Genomic DNA, 17,620 nt, shown 5'->3' with positions numbered 1-17,620 from the left:
TGGAGAAAACTCTCAGGAGTTCCTTGGACTGTAAGGAGAGCAAACCAGTCAATCCTAAACGAAATCAATCCTGAATATTCATTGGAAGGACAGATACTAAAGCTGAAACTCTAATACTTTCGCCACCTGATGCAAAGAGCCAACTCATTGGAAAAGACCCTGATACTGGTAAAGATTGAAGGCAGAAGGAGAACGGGATGAGGGAAGATCTCATCCTCATCTAGGATGAGATGGTAGGATGGCATTACTGACTCAATTGACATGAGTTTGAGCAAGCTCCAGGGCACAGTAAAGAACAGGGAAGCCTGGCATGCTGCAGCCCACAGGGTCACAAAGAGTCAGACATGACTGAGCAACTGAACAGCAAAAAGAATCATAATGTCAGGTCAGTTTATTTTTCTCCCTCAGTTCTTACCTCCTCACGATAAAAATTTGGAATGATGGATTAAAGTGTTTAAAATAGACAAGTTACAGCTCAGTTTAGCTCAAGCAGACAGAAATTTTACTAGACAAACACTTTCAAAATATGAGAGCGGGCTAGCCTTAAAGGAGGCTTGTTTTCCCCTGTTGGCATCCCCCATTTTATACTTCCAGTCTCCTCTTTGGGCTTATGCCCTATGCAAAATAGGACTTATACCCACCACCGATCAATGAAAGGGAATGCAAAGGGGCATACACTCAAGGTTGATTGACATTTGCAAGTTATATAATAGCAGACTGTGTTTATGTCTTTCCATAATTCAGTCTGTTATAATCAGATGTAGAATATTTATAAACCCTTAATGGTCTACTTGCTGCTTAGGTTACTTTGAAAAACTCCTGTGGTTATTTTGTATCCACTGTGTGTCTACAGCCCATGTGCAGGAGTTGGTAAAGTCTCTGTGGTTATTTTGTAGCACATCTGTGAGCTCTCCTGGGTGTGTCTGGGATGGGTTTTAGAGATCAGCTTGCATCCCTTTTAGCCAGGCCTCCCCTCCTTGCTCATGCCTAGCTTTCTACCTAACAATAAGAAAACAGATAAATTATGACCAATATTCACTGCTTAAGGTAGAGAAGAAGTGGAAAAGATTCTTCTCAAAAGAGCTAAAAAAAAAAAAAAAATCGTACAACTTAAGTATTACTACTCCACTCCTCAAAAATATGTATTTTTTTAATTCAAGAAGTCTCATTTTCTAAGGGTTCTAAATAATCAAAGCTTTAGCTTAGAATTACCAACTTAATTATATCCATTTTATGAATTTTAGTTGTCACCCAAGATATTTTGGCTCTCCTACAATTTGAACACGTTTCATAAGACCTAGACAACAGTGTATTTAAAAACTAAAATTAGTAGTGTCTTTAATATCTTTGTAAACCTTTAGATTTTTATAAGGATGAGTAATATTTTAAAATGCAATTAAATAAAAGCAAAAGTAACCTTAACAAATATAAACAGAATCAATAATTACCTTCAGATAAAAATTGGGATGCCACCTTCTGTGGTGAGTGCTAATATCTTAACCAGTATATCTTTGCAATGGATGAATTGGAAAACAATCCTTTTACATTGAATTCTTATTCCTTTAACTGCTAGTTTAATTGACAAGAGGTTTGAAAATCTTATTAAGAAAAAACAAAAGGTTCAAATCACAAGAGTGGTTTCAGTTACAATGCTATCTTCCATCCTATAATCCTTACTATTTAAAATACTTTACAAACTTCCTTTAAGTGTAAAAAAAAAGAAAAGTTCCTTAACATTTTTTTTGATTCATCTGTTTAATACAGGGATATAACATCTGTCAGTACTAGGCACCATAAAATGTAAACACAATCACTGTCATAAACCTAGATACACCTTCCTTAACATTTTGATGAATGAACAGAAAGCTATCTAGTTTCCCCCTGAATGTTCCTGAAAGCAGCTAATAAAGAAAACCAGTGAAGACAGTCAAAATGAAGCAAAAAGCACAAAGGTGAACAGATTTTATTCTTCCCAGACTAAATGATCCATTTTTGTAAAATGAAATTATTTTTAAAAGCAAAACCAGAAAAGAATCTGACAATGTATTTACCTTCATATTCATAGTTTCAAAGCAGAAAATACTCTTATGTAAAGGTTTAGTCAATTACTATTCAATTTTCAAAAGTTGAGTGTTCCTTTACTACAGATAGAGCGGAAGCCATATACAGATACATCTTATCCATAAGTAACTATCTTAATTTCTTTCAAAAGCTCACAGTAAGTGATAGCCAATTTTAGAATTTCAGAATTCATAGTAGTAGTAAATGACTGTAGTCAGCCAAACAGCTATATTTTCCCTTTTTTCACTAATGAAAATTTGCAAATTCAATTGCTGTGCTCTTAGCCCATGTGGTTCAAATCGAATCAATCCTCTGACTTTAGTGAGGAGCACATGACCCAAGCTTAGCATAATCAGAGTTCTCTTAGCTGCAATGATCAGCTGCCAACTTCATGTGACCTAAAAGGAGTCAATGAGACTTGTTGGGAAATTTTTGGTGATTCTGGTGGGGGGGGGTGGGGAGTCTTATTTCATCCCTTGGGATGAGTCTTCTCCAGAACCAAAATTCAATAGCATCAATTATTCACTGCTCAGCCTTCTTTATGGTCCAACTCTCATATCCATACATGACTACTAGAAAAACCATAGCTTTGACTATACAGATGTTTGTTGGCAAGTCATGTGTCTGCCTTTTAATATGCTATCTAGGCTTGTCATAGCTTTTCTTTCAAGGACTAAGCATCTTTTAATTTCATGGCTGCAATCACTGTCAGCAGTGATTTTGGAGCCCAAGAAAATAAAGTCTGTCACTGTTTCCATTGTTTCCCCATCTATTTGCCATGAAGTAATAGGACTGGGTGCCATGATCTTAGTTTTTTGAATATTGAGTTTTAGGCAAGGCTTTTCACTCCTCTTTTCACCTACATCAAGAGACTCTTTAATTCCTCTTCACTTTCTGCCATAAGGGTGGTGTCATCTGTATATCTGAGGTTGTTGATATTTCTCCCAGAAATCTTGATTTGAGCTTGTAACTCAACCAGCTCAGCATCTCTCATGATGTACTCTGTGTATAAGTTATATAAGCAGGGTGACAATATACAGCCATCATGTACTCCTTTCCCAGTTTTGAACCAGTTCATTGTTTCAAGTCTGGTTCTAACTGTTGCTTCTTGTCCTGCATACAGGTTTCTCAGGAGGCATGTAAAGTGGTCTAGTATTCCCATCTCTTTAAGAATTCTGCAGTTTGTTGTGATCTACACAATCAAAGGCTTTAGCATAGTCAGTAATGCAGGAGATGTTTTTCTGGAGTTCTCTTGCTTTTTCTATGATCCAACGGATGTTGGCGATTTAATCTCTGGTTCCTCTGCCTTTCCTAAATTCAGCTTGTACATCTGGAAGTTCTCGGTTCACATACTGTTGAAGCCTAGCTGGAAGGATTTTGAGCAATACATTGCTAGCATGTGAAATGAGTACAATCATGCAGTAGTTTGAACATTCTTTGGCATTGTCCTTCTTTGGGATTGGAATGAAAATTGCCCTTTTCCAGCCCTGTGGCCACTGCTGAGTTTTCCAGATTTGCTGACATAGTAAATATATAGTTATGAACAAATGCATATATACATATATATATGTGTGATTATTTCTTTGTTTTATTATATACAACCTTTTTCGTTTTTTCTTTTTGGCCTCAACATTTCCGATCTCCTCACCTTTCCCCCACATTGGCTCACTTGCATCAAGTTTATCCATGTTAACAATATGATATCCTTCTATATTTTCCTCATTTGCCACCCACTATGACCTCTCAATATCATTCACTTTTATTTCTGAGTGTGTCATATTACAAGGCTTATCAATCTCCTGATACTGAGCTGTTTCTGTAGTCATATATGTAACTAAAAAGGTCAAGAAAACCACGACTTGATAGAGGGATGCTAGATTATTTGTACAAAGTTCACTTTGTTAGTGGTGGTATTTTATTCCTTAATGTACCTATAATATTATTTAATTTTCCACTGTAAAAATGCCACCATGAGCAATAATAAAGTCCACGTACATATAACCTTAGTTAATATTGCTTTGATTTCAATCATATAGATTCTGTAGGCTGGTAGAAAATCTGCATCAAGGGTATATTATATTTAATCTCAGTAATTGTTGCCAGATAATTTCCGCAAATATTTTAAACCTCACATTTGTATCTGCAGTGTGTATATGTATAGCTTTCCTTTAAATTTTGACTTTGCTGGAATAACAAGACATCTCAATATTACATTAATTTTCACTCCCTGACAACTAGTGAAATGTAATGTCTCTTTCATGTCTGTTCTCATTTCAATTTACAATATTGTAAAGTGTCTTTTACCCTTTTCCTCTTTTCTATATTTTTTGTCAAATTGTGAGAGCTGCTTGTAAATTATTGATATTAGGTTTTAGCCTATCAAATCTGTTACAAATATTTTCCCACATATATCATCTAATCATTGGCATTATTTTTAATGTATTTTAAAATGAAACAATTTGCAGTTTTCCTATAGCCAATTACTTTACTAGTGTATTTGATGAATGCAATTGTGTGATAGTTTGAGCATTCTTTGGCATTGCCTTTCTTTGGGATTGGAATGAAAACTGACCTTTCCCAATCCTGTGGGCACTGCTGAGTTTTCCAGATTTGCTGACATATTGAGTGCAGCACTTTCACAGCATCATCTTTTAGGATTTGAAAGCTCAACTGGAATTCCATCACCTCCACTAGATTTGTGTGTAGTGATGCTTCCTAAGGCCCAGTTGACTTCACATTCCAGGATGTCTAGCTCTAGGTGAGTGATCACACCATCAGGATTATCTGGGTCATGAAGATCTTTTTTGTACAATTCTGTGTATTCTTGCCACCTCTTCTTAATATCTTCTGCTCCTGTATGCAGGTCAGGAAGCAACAGTTAGAAATGGACATGGAACAACAGACTGGTTCCAAATCAGAAAAGGAGTATATCAAGGCTGTATATTGTCACCCTGCTTATTTAACTTATATGCAGAGTACATCATGAGAAACACTGGGCTGGAAGAAGCACAAGCTGGAATCAAGATTGCTGGGAGAAATATCAACAACCTCAGACATGCAGATGACACCACCCTAATGGTAGAAAGTGAAGAAGAACTAAAGAGCCTCTTGATGAAAGTGAAAGAGGAGAGTGAAAAGCTCAACATTCAGAAAACTAAGATCATGGCATCCGTTCTCATCACTTCATGGCAAATAGATGGGAAAACAGTGAAAACAGTGTCTGACTTTATTTTGGGGGGCTCCAAAATCACTGCATATGGTGACTGTAGCCATGAAATTGAAAGACACTTACTCCTTGGAAGGAAAGTTTTGACTAACCTAGACAGCATATTAAAAAGCAAAGACATTACCTTTCCAACAAAGGTCTGTCTAGTCAAGGTTATGGTTTTTCCAAAGGTCATGTATGGATGTGAGAGTTGGACTATAAAGAAAGCTGAGTGCCGAAGAATTGATGCTTTTGAACTGTGGTGTTGGAGAAGACTCTTGAGAGTCCCTTGGACTGCAAGGAGATCCAACCAGTCCATCCCAAAGGAGATCAGTCCTGGGTGTTCATTGGTAGGACTGATGTTGAAGCTGAAACTCCAATACTTTGGCCACCTGATGCGAAGAGCTGACTCATTTGAAAAGACCCTGATGTTGGGAAAGATTGAGGGCAGGAGGAGAAGGGGACAACAGAGGATGAGATGGTTGGATGGCATCACCGACTCAATGGACCTGAGTTTGGGTGAACTCCGGGAGTTGACGATGAACAGGGAGGTCTGGCATGCTGCGGTTCCTGGGGTCACAAAGAGTCTGACATGTCTGAGTGAGTGAACTGACCTATAGCCAATTACGGCTATATTTTTTGTCTTCCGGGTTTACAGTTTCTATTAAGAATATTTTGCAAGAACTTAGGTATTATAAACACTCTCCTAAAGTCTTTTTTCTCAGGTTTTATTCTTTATCTTCCATGTTTAAGTTTTTTCTGATTTGGAGTTTATTTTTGTGTAGGAGATAAGATGGAACCCAATTTACTTCTAGGTAGATAGCCAATAATATCAGAACAAAAATATCAGAGGAGTAATTTTCATTTGAATATATAATTTCAACATTAAATTATCATTTTTACTGAGTTTTTTTATGAAATATGTTTCCTATTCCTGTAACTTGTTAGTTTCTTTACCAATACTGCATTTATTTGTGTTTAGTGGTTTTCCATTCTGCTCTACTGATACCTGAAATGTCAAGTCCCTTTTCAGGTTTCTCTTTTATTCTTAGCTCTTCGGGGGCAATAAACATTAATATTGTTTTACACATGCTCCTCCCCCTAAAAAATCACATTGAGATTCTCATTAGAACTGCATTAAATACATATAATAATTTTAGGAGAATTGACTTTATAATAATAACATCTTCCTAACTAAGAACATAGTAGTCCCTTTCATTCACTCAATTTTGTTTTTTGTTTTTCAATAAGATTTTATACTGAACTATTTCAAACATTTATAAAAGTATGGCAAATCATTTAATATGTGCCTTTTACAGAAATTAAATGGTTCTTTTACTTGGGAAAATATTTTCTATATAGCAATTTCCAGTTATGATGAGTTCCTTGAATTAAATCATTTCATTCTGTCCTATGAAGCATTTTTTACAACTTCATTTCATTTGACTTATTTAACAGTTATTGAATTTAATCAGTGTCCTTTACAAACTATTTTCAGGTAGAAGTCTATTTAGTTTTTGTTCTGTTCTCACTCATTTTTGATCAATATATCTACATTGATTGCTTCATGTTGAAATATTACAGTATAAAACCCCAAATAAATAATAAAGAAACATGGTACATTCAAATAAAAAATTTAATAATTTAAAATCCCAATTGATTCAGGTTTAATTATTGCATACAACCTTCTCTTACTACAGACTCCTATTGATTTCTATTCATCCCTTCCTCTTTTTTTGCCTTTCTCATACTTAAATTTCATACTATTTGAAGTTCTATAGACTACATTTGTTGGTCAGAAGAAAGAAGCCAAGAATGTAATCAGCACCATTTATATATATTGATTTCTTCCATATAATCTGAATTTCATCTTACTCAAAATACTTAAAAACACCTGATCTGGTATTTCTAATTACCAAACTAGAAATGTGATTTATAAGGTTGCAGCTGATCAGTTCATAGTCTTGAGTTTCTGAGACCACAGGAAGTTTATCATCTATCATTCTGATAGTAAAATTCTAAAAACAAAATTATTTTTACTTCAGCTCAACTTGACAACTAAATGTGTGAGCACAAACATAATTTGGTATGAAAGGACAAAGTATAATTATATAAGGAAAGCAGCACACTATGACAGTATCCAAAAATAGGAATTAGTGATTAATTTTATAGAAGTTATTAGGTTGTTTATTTAAATATATATTTTCTATCAAGCTTGTTAAATAATATACCTATAGAGCTACTGAACTTAGACTTATGCCATCATTTTCCAGCCTGTTAGAAAATATTTTATAATTGTAGAGAATTAAAAAATAAATAAATTGCCCAAACCATTGTTAATTGGAATAAACAAGCCAAGAAATAAATCAGCATTACGTCAGAAGTATATCCACATTTTAGGAGGTTGATGGGTTTTCCCTTTTGACATAAACATTATTATTGTACCAAGAAATTTCCACTTGTAAATTCAAAAATATAACTTCTTTCCTTTCTCACTCATCTCATCTATCATCTGACTGAGGGTTCAGTTTTTTCTTTACCAATCCTTTCATCCATTTCTATATTAATTTTCACAGTGCTGTTATTAGGCATGAAAGGTTGGAGTGCTCACTATTTAAAAGTTTTTGATAAGTTGTATAAACACCTGAATTATTTCACATGTGAAAAATACTGCAAATCAGCTGCCACGATTATTAACAAAGGCCATCTGACTTTAAAGTTCCTTTCTGCTCCAACCTCCCTCCAGAGACTAGACTATTTTCTACTAAGGCTGTGGAATCATTACAACGGAAGCACAAACTGTAATCAATCTATATCTTATTTATGAGAAATTAAAGTTTTTTACTTTAGAAGAAAAAATATATCTCTCACAATTGAATTTACTTCCACACCAAAAAAAAGATTACATCAAAAGTATAACAGTTTTCTTTTTAGAGTTGATCTTTGCTCAGTGAATCACATTTAAAATCCTCCTGATATGTTTGAAATACTGAGTTTTGAAAGGAAAAGAATAAGAAGAAATAAAACCAGTGGTAGAACTATAAGTAAAAGACAAAAGTTTTATTCTTGCCAATGTGAAAATATAAATTGTTCATAAAATATTAAAGGAATATATGTATATTATAAATCTTGAAAATGAAATCTGATGTAAAACTAAGAAAAAGCAAATCAGAAAACATTAGGGAACATTTCAAAAAGCCAAGTATTACATAAACCAAGCTTTCTAGAACTCTGAATAATCTGTTATTTTGAATGGTCAGATTTTTAGAGGCATATAATGCTTTGTCTCTAAAAGATAAGAAGTAAAATTTGGGTATGTGAAAGTTTCTAAAAGGTATCATACATTTCTCTGAATCCTTGGATAACGGATTTTGCTGAAACTCTGAGTCACTTTCCAGATGATGGGCACCATTGTTATGAACATCAGCTATTTCACCATCCATAAATCAAAGTACCTAAGACTGCTTCACTACTGATGTCTTTAGAATGTACTTTGTGATCATACAACTTTCAAATAATTATGTGGTTTTCTCTTGTGTACACTGTTCTCTTACTTCCCCATGCTCTCAGTATGTCTACATATAAGGATCACTCTAGAGTTTATTTTTTGGTTTCTAATCTATACAGTACAAGTTACAATTGTGCAAAATAATAATAAATATCTTCAACAAAAAGACCAAATGAGGGAATTCCCTGACAAGTTTAAGAGTTGGGAGTCCACCCTTTCACTGCAGAGGGCCCAGCTTCATAGAACTTCTATTCAGGGTAAGTAATATAGCTTTCCAGTGAATTCTAAATGTGTGATATGTTATCATTTGAAACATATCAGAAATTCATATATTTGGATTTAGACTCTTCATGCAAATCAATTTATATAACCAAAAAAAAAATTTACTTAAGGGGTAAATTATATTCAGGATTTTAAAGGCATTTATCATAGACAAAAAATAAATTTGATAGATATACAAATAAAATTATAGAATAATCATTTAAATTATGTTACACTTTGTGCACTTATTAAGAGAGATCAAGAACAAACTAAAAATTATTTCAGTGATTTTTTTTTTTACATATATGTTTGAAAACCTCAGAAGTTTAAAATCATAGCTTCAGGCATGGAAATTTTCCCCTTTGCTTTATAAATGTCAGTCTGATGTACGTGTAAGTTAATGGTAAAGAAAAGAGGAACCAGAAGCCAGTAAATTCTTAAGGTTTTTGCTATTCTTATTAGTGTATGGATTAACTACTCCTCAATGGACTAATCCTAATGTGTGTCAACTGTATTCTTACACAAAAACCACTTAAAACACTATTGACCAAGCAAAGCTAAGTCCACTAAATTTACTTGAGCAAGGGAGATTATCATCTTGACAGTCTGAGTAATGTTTGAAAAGTAGAAGTGAGAGAAGAATATTTAGGAAGTTGGGAGCATACTTGCAAGAGGTTTTTAAGGTAGAAAATTTAAGAGGGAATCTGGTTAGAATTGGTAAAGATTCCACCTGCCAATGCAGGAGACACAAGAGATGCAGGTTCAATCCCTGGGCTGGGAAACTCCCCTGGAATAGGAAATGGCAACCCACTCCAGTATTCTTGCCTCAAAAATTCTATGGACAGAGGAGCTTAATAGGCTGCAGTCCATGCGGTCATGAAGAACTGGACATGACTGAATGACTGAGCAAACACAATGCTCTAGGAGCATTAGATTAGGAGCAGAGGTGACATTCTTAACGTCTTGATAAGCTAATTCATGTCCTAATAGGTGAGCTATTTTTCAGGTGGGCAAACTGATGAGGAGATAGTTATTTGCCCAGATGAGCAATTTGTTTGCCTGGAAAAATTGCTTTGCAAGAATTTCTTGATGCAAACGGCAAAGATATTTGCGAGTTTGAAGTCTGATTTAAAATTTCCTGCCTCAGAGGAAAGTAATGTTGACACAGGTAGCCTCAGATTACTGTGGGAAATTTGATCTGACTTCAGGAAAAGCACTTAATCCATTAATCTCATGGGCAAAATGAAGCCCAAACTTTTACTAGGTAACCAGAATATCTTGAACACTTTATCAGTCATCTATTGCCACAAAATCATAGGCTTAAAAAGCACTCCAAAACACTGGAGCAGACACAGAATTACATGTTTTTTCTTGCTTATGCATTTGTGAGTCAAGTAAGGTTCAGCTGATCTAGACAGAGCTCAATATGCTTAACTCCAAAGTTCGGTTGAATTCAGGCATTTTCCAGATGCCTTCCGTTCTCTTTGACAAGAGATTCCACAAAGCCTGATCTTCTCTTGGAAAAAGGAAGAGGAGAGGAGGGCAAATTCAACCACCCAAGTGCATTTCAGGCCTTTGCACAAATCTATAGTGTGAGCTCTGACAGTTGTGTTGTCTCTATTGTGCAAGTCTCTCACTGAAACTGTGAGTGTCCACGCGCCCATTTCAAAGGGGTGCCCACTTCAAAGATGACTATCTCAAATTAACACAAACCAGTCACAGGACTAGATAAAGAACCAGGCTTCTCCATTCCCATCTCTGCCCAGGCTCCTTTGTTTTAGAGATCTTGGTTGGTTTCTATAACTTACCATTTGAGCCACTTATTTTTCTCTTGCAGTGCTTTAAATTCCAGCCCTTATGATTTAAACCAGTACAGAGTGAGCCTTCAAAACCCCACTGTCAACCCCAAAGAAAGTAGAACCTCAGGCTGATTCTCTTTCTCTTCTTTCTCTCCCTGTCTTTCTCCCCCTTGCTGTGTGGTCCCAGGTGTAGTATGGATCTAATTTTTAGGACTTGTGAATAATAAATCCTTTTTTCAATATTTTCTGATGGGTATTACTAAGAGCGTCTTGGCAGTCCCAATGAGAACCACAAGGGCCAGGACAAAGCCTCATTAGTTACCCAGAGACTGAGACCAGCATGCAATAATGCCGCATCTACTGAAAATCCCCACTGACCAAAGTGAAACTAAAAAATCCAAACCAAAAATTTATCTGAAATAAAGCCCAAAAATCAAGTCAAGAAACCCCCTGCCATGAGATCATATCAAGGACTGGAGTTGGGACCCAATAATTCCACCTACCAAATTTTTTAAAAGAGACACTCCTAAATTAAGCCTTCAACCAGCGTTAGTCAGAGATGGTTTGGCAAATTAGAAAGCCTGTGTGCAGGCATAGAAAAGAACTCAAACATAATTAACATGGATAGTTTCTTCCCCATATCATTTATTATATCATTTCTGCAAATCAGTTTTGAGCCTTTAAGAATTACAATCTGATGAAGTTTTGGGCATTGGACCAAAGAAGAAAAATAGAAAATACTGAAGTACTGATTTCACATGAGATTGTCTCTATGTTAAATCATTTAAATATACCCAATAAATCTATCAGCTTGTAATGAAAATGCGAGAATCTTACAGACTTTATATAATTCTATCGGTGAGATACAATAGCTTCAGTGCCCTTTGATTATTCAAGTAGGCCCCAAAGAGGCATCACTGTTCAAGCCATGTCTTTCCTTCTCTCTTTCTAACTTCTCAATTGCTATTTCTAAAACTACAGGATTCTTTGGCTCCCAGGGCCAGACACTGTGTTTTTGATATAATTATAAAAAACAAAATGAGTACAGGGTGGATTATAGGCTGCAAAAATAATTATTTAAAATTCACATTAAATTGATTAATAATTCAGGTCATAATTATCAATGTAGTTATAGCTTATTTTTTTTAGAGAAGATAGTCATGAAGTAGTTGTGGCCATAAGTCCAAATATTAGCCCCCTAGAAGATGAGGGTGTCAAATTATTGTATTCACAGTCTACCTGTAGCCAAGACACACTACTAACATAACTGATGACCTAGTGATAAAGCTTTTTAAAAAACTTTCTTGATATTATCAGTAATTTATTAACACTAATTAACAAATAAATTATAAGAAGAGTTAAGAGAAGTGGCAGCATTGCTGAGATATAATCTCATATTAAGGAAATTACTATTCTGAAGCTAAATTTCAATTCTAAAAAGTTGAAAAGAGTCATTTGCTCTACAAACATCAATAACATCTATAGTCCCACATTGTATCAAAATCAACTATCATAGGCTTACAAAAATTATTCATATTAAATGTAAAAACTCAGGAATACCATGGGCAAATTACTTAATTTCTCTACACCTTGGTTTCTGTAAAGTGAGGAGTTGGTATCTAATTTATAGGGTATGATGAGTCTAATCCATACAGAGTACTTAGCACCATATCTGGTAGAAAACATGAACCAACTCTATTGGCTACTTTTTTCCTGTGACCCAATAGAGATTTCCTTCCTCTGTCTTCTCTCCTTCTGCATCTCCCTCACTGTTTTCCCTACAACAAGAGCTATGGTTAAAATGTGGTTTGCTTTAAACTAATGAAGCCAATGTTTCAGTTCCTTTCATATGCATGTCACTTCCTTCCGAGGCCCTTTGAGAGACCATAGGGATGTATTTTCACTGGGGTAAAGTTTTGTAAAATCTGCAAGAACAAGATGTCTTAACTACTTACAATTTGCAAGAAATAACGTGTCCATCTCTTTCCACTCTAACATCCTCTCTGGCATATTTTCCTCCTGAATAAAAGTGTATTGCAGTGGCCAGGGCATTTCAGGGATCCTTCTGAGAGCAAGGAAAGTAGAGAATATATTTAGTGTAGGTAAAATGGGACATGTTCATGGAGTCAGCAGTCACTTCTGTACATAATTATGTTTTTGTTCCTTCCTGATGTACCATGCCTACTGTGCCCCCTTATTCTTAGCCAGGAAAATGATGGTAATGTGAAAAGCTAGAGGCTGTATTTCTAGATGAATATGTCCTATGGCACCAAGAATGAAAAGAATGTGTGAAGTGTTAGAAGAAAAAGGCTTGAAATGTTTGGCTATAGAAACTAATCTGTAGGAAATTCTTCCAATAAACACAGCTGTAAAATTGTGAGCAAAGGATTCCGTTCTCATGGTAGAGTAGTCATAAGAGAAATGTCTTTCTGTCATGAATGAACTCAATAAGACCACATTTACTTGATTAGTTATTATTAAACATTCTTCCCATTTTATCTTTTTTGATGGCAATCACATGAAATAGGGCTTCCCTGATGGTTCAGTTAGTAAAGAATCTGTCTACAGTGCAGGAGACCTGGGTTCAATCCCTGGGTCAGGAAGATCCCCTGGAGAAGGAAATGGCAACCCACTCAAGTATTCTTGCCTAGAGAGTCCCATGGACAAAGGAGCCTGGTGGGCTACAGTCCATGGGATCACAAGAGTCAGACATGACTTAGCAATTAAACCACCAACACCATGTGAAATAGAACTTAGAATTTCTATACAAAACAGCAATCTATAGTAATACCAAAAGCAGGGAAATGTCTGTATGCAAAATCATATATTATATGCATTGCAGTATATTGGATCATAAGCATAACAAGTTGTGAGGCTGAAGTAAACCTTTCTGAAATATCAGAATAACAAAAAAAGTCAATATACTCATAGAGAAAATCTCAATGGTCTATTCTCTCTATTAAAAATAATATTAAAACTATAGAGGAAATCAAAGAATAAGTAGCCAATAATACAGTCCAAAATAATGTTATAAATAGATAATTTATATATGTATATATATATATATATATATATATAGTGTTTTTCTGGATTTTATGATATTTTCACAACAGTACATTAAGCTTTTAAATATTTGTGATTTATTGTATTCTTTTCTCCTCACAAATAATTTAACTTATTATTAAAGGTTAGTTTTACTTTCAAAATGCAGTGTGCCTTTTCTTAAGAGGGGCCCCAACGTAATACAACTTCAAGCCCTACAAAACTGAAATCTGCTCCTGAAGGTATTATAAGCATTCACACAGAGTTTTGGAGTCTCAAGTAATAAATGGAAATAACATTGGAACAGTATAGTACACTAGAGCATAGTATAACAGTTAGAGATTTTTTTTTTTAAACCTATACAGGAACTTTAATGGGAAGTGGTCTATTTCAACTCCCAGGGGATATTTGACAATGTTTGAAGACATATTTGATTATCGTGGCTAGAGGGAATATTACTGGCATCTAGTAAGTAAAGGTCAAGGATGTTGCTACAAAACACAAAAAGTCCTCCACAACTGTCCAAATTATCTGAATTTGTCCAAGAATTGTCTGACCCAAAATGTCAATAGCAGAAAGATTGAGAAACCCTGACCTGTACTAACATAGCCAGAGAGAAAATGGACTTATGACCATTATATCACTACTGATACAAGGACATAAGCATTCTAACATGGACCAGTGTGAATCAAAATGAGACTGTGGACCCTCCCAGATTGTAAACACACGAAATGGAGATGGGATAATGGTAGGAGGCAACCAGGCCAGAACTAAAAAAAAAAATCCGTTTCCTTGGCAGTCATGCTAAATTTTTCCCTAATATCTGGAGGCCAAGAAGATTGATAGGTAATACTGAATTCACACCAACCCTCTATAATTTGGTGTTATGACATATTCATCTTTTCAAATCTCAAGTTTATCACCTCTAAAAAGGAAATAAAAATTCTTTATAGAGTTGTTTATAAAGAGTTTTAAAGTGCCCGGTGCCCCTTCCTTCTAGAATTCATATTGTGTTAGGACCTGGCGTGGTGTGTGAGGCATGAGCTGAAGTTCTCCCTTCCATCTCTCACTTCCACACACATCTTAACTCTGAAGGCCACCATCACCAAAGGGAGAAATGTCTATGGGGAAAAACAGGTAAGTTGGAGCAGTCTTAAGTTTCAGAAAGCGAGCCCAGGTGTAAAGTATTTAGAAGAATGCCTACTTAGGAAAGCATTTGCTTTGCTTGCCTTTAACCTACCTTACAAAACAGGTGAGAGCTTCCAAGCTGTGTAGAGAAGAATCAAAGGATTCCAAGTCAGAGACTACATCCTGTATAGGAAGTCCTGCATCTTTGTCTGGGTGATGATGGAACAAGCAGAGGTAGAGAGAAGAGTAGACTTCTAAATGAGGTTGATCAGCCAAGAAGAGAGGAGAATGGTCCACTGTCCATCTGAAACCCCTAGAAGCAAAAGCCTCACACCTGCCGTGAGCAGGAGAGCAGAGATGACTTCTGGACAACTTGAGGAAGCCTTAACAACTTTTCCATTGTCCTCAAGAAGTACATGAGAGGGACTGTCCCTTCCCAGTGCCCATGAAGTGTCAATCGCTCAGTCGTGTCTGACTCTTTGCAACCACATGGTCTTTAGCTCACCAGGCTCCTCTGTCCTTGGGATTTTCCAGGTAAGAATACTGGAGTGGGGTGCCATTCCCTTCTCCACGGAATCTCCGCAACCCAGTCTCCTACATTGCAGGTGGATTATTTGCCATGTGAGCCATCAGGGAAGGCCATAAGGAAAGTGCAGAGGTGATGGGAGACTTAGATGCTTCATGGATAAGAGGGCGGGGTACCACATGAAAAAAGACTTGAGCCCTCTCTCTCAGTAGCAGTGAGGCCTGGGACTTCCCTGGTGATCCAGGGGTTAAGTCTCTGTGCTCCTGCTACAGGGGGTACAGTTCAATCTCTGGGTGAAGAACTAAGATCCAGCAACCAGAAAGAAAAAAAGCAAATGAGGCCTAACAAGTCTTAGCATGTGCTTTTATGAAGGAATGTACTACCCAAGATCTGTTGAGAACTAATGCACATCTCTGAAGAGATCAGCAAAGAACTAGGGAAGACCCCTGCCCCCTGTAATCTCCATTTAAGATCAAATTCAGATAGAAGAGGGAGAGGTAAAATCTTGAATTTAACTGAATTTAAACCTCAAATGCCTGAAAGAAGTCTCAGAAAAGATTCAAATTGCCTGGACATAATTGGATCACAGTTTCTAAGTTCGGTTTTATGATTGCACATGTGGGTTTATAGCTTGTGAAAAATCACATACTGTATAAATATACAGATTCTGTACTTCTCAATGAATTATATTGTCTTGTTGAAGACTCAGATTGAAAATGAAATGCCACCAGAAACAAAAATCTCCAAGGATTTCTTAGAAGAAGAGTACATCAACCATGCAGAACAGGATACTGTTTTCAGGGAACTTCTTGGTCCCTAGAGAGGGTAGGAGAAAGAATCAATATCCTGCTTAGAAGACAGACTAATGTAGGTAGCACCTGATTGACTGAATTTTGAAGAACAAATTGCCAGGTTTATCAGATAGCCAGCTGTCGTGTTGAAAGCTTTAGTAAATATTTGCTGAGCAACATTCTAGCCTGTCTGGGCTTCCCAGGTGGTGCTAGTGGTAAAGAACCTACCTGCCAGTGCAGCAGAAGTACAAGACATTGGTTCAATCCCTGGGTTGGGAAGATCCCCTAGAGGAGGGCATGGCAATCCACACCAGTATTCTTGCCTGGAGAATCCCATGGACAAAGGAGCCTGATGGGCTACAGTCCACAGGGTCACACAGAGTCTGACATGCCTGAAGCAACTTGCATGCACACATACTAGACTGTCTAAGACATCGTACTAGTCACGGGCACAAAGAGAAATAAGAACAGTCCTTGACTCCAGAGAGCACACGCGGATTTTCCTATTTACTTGCAATATAGCACTTGGCATTTTTCCTTTAGTATATATAGCAACTAGCGCACCTAAAGAGACAAAAGCTAAGTCTTACATAGATTTGGATGAAAGCAAAGAAGTCAAAACCATGAGCCTGATTGAACTGAAGTGAAGTGAAGTGAAAGTCGCTCAGTCATGTCTGACTCTTTGCGACCCCATGGACTGTCCAGGGAGTTCTCCAGGCCAGAATACTAAAGTTGGTAGCCTTTCCCTTCTCCAGGGGATCTTCCCAACCTGGGAATCAAACCCAGGTCTCCTGCATTGCAGGTGGATTCTTTACCAGCTGAGCCACAAGGGAACTGAACCAAACAAAAGTAGAAATTAGAGATGATTTTGTCTCAAATAGCTCCATTTATTAAAAAGGCTACAGAATTCACACCACCTTCAGGCTATTTGGCATCTAATATCAATCCTAAATATTAAGAATAGCACTAATTTCATCCTGATTCAGCCATTCCTATAGGATCCCTGCATATGTGCTCTGTCATGTCCAGCTCTTTGTGACCCCTTGGATTGTAGCCCGCCAGGCTCCTCTTGTTCATGGAGTTTTCTAGGCAAGAATGATGGAGTGGGTTGCCATTTCCTCCTCCAGGGGATCCTGCCAACCCAGGGTTTGAACCCACGACCCTTGTGTCTCCTGCATTGACCAGCGGATTCTTTACCACTGGCACCACAAGGTAGTATAGTTGAATGCTGCTAGGCATCTAAATAAAATGCAATGTCTGATCTCTGAATATTCCTAGAAAATATGTTTCACCTTTGTC

Source organism: Odocoileus virginianus, chromosome 30 (assembly GCF_023699985.2).
Source record: "Odocoileus virginianus isolate 20LAN1187 ecotype Illinois chromosome 30, Ovbor_1.2, whole genome shotgun sequence".
Taxonomy (NCBI): domain Eukaryota; kingdom Metazoa; phylum Chordata; class Mammalia; order Artiodactyla; family Cervidae; genus Odocoileus; species Odocoileus virginianus.
The sequence above is the reverse complement of the archived record's forward strand: the minus strand, read 5'-3'. Positions refer to the sequence as shown.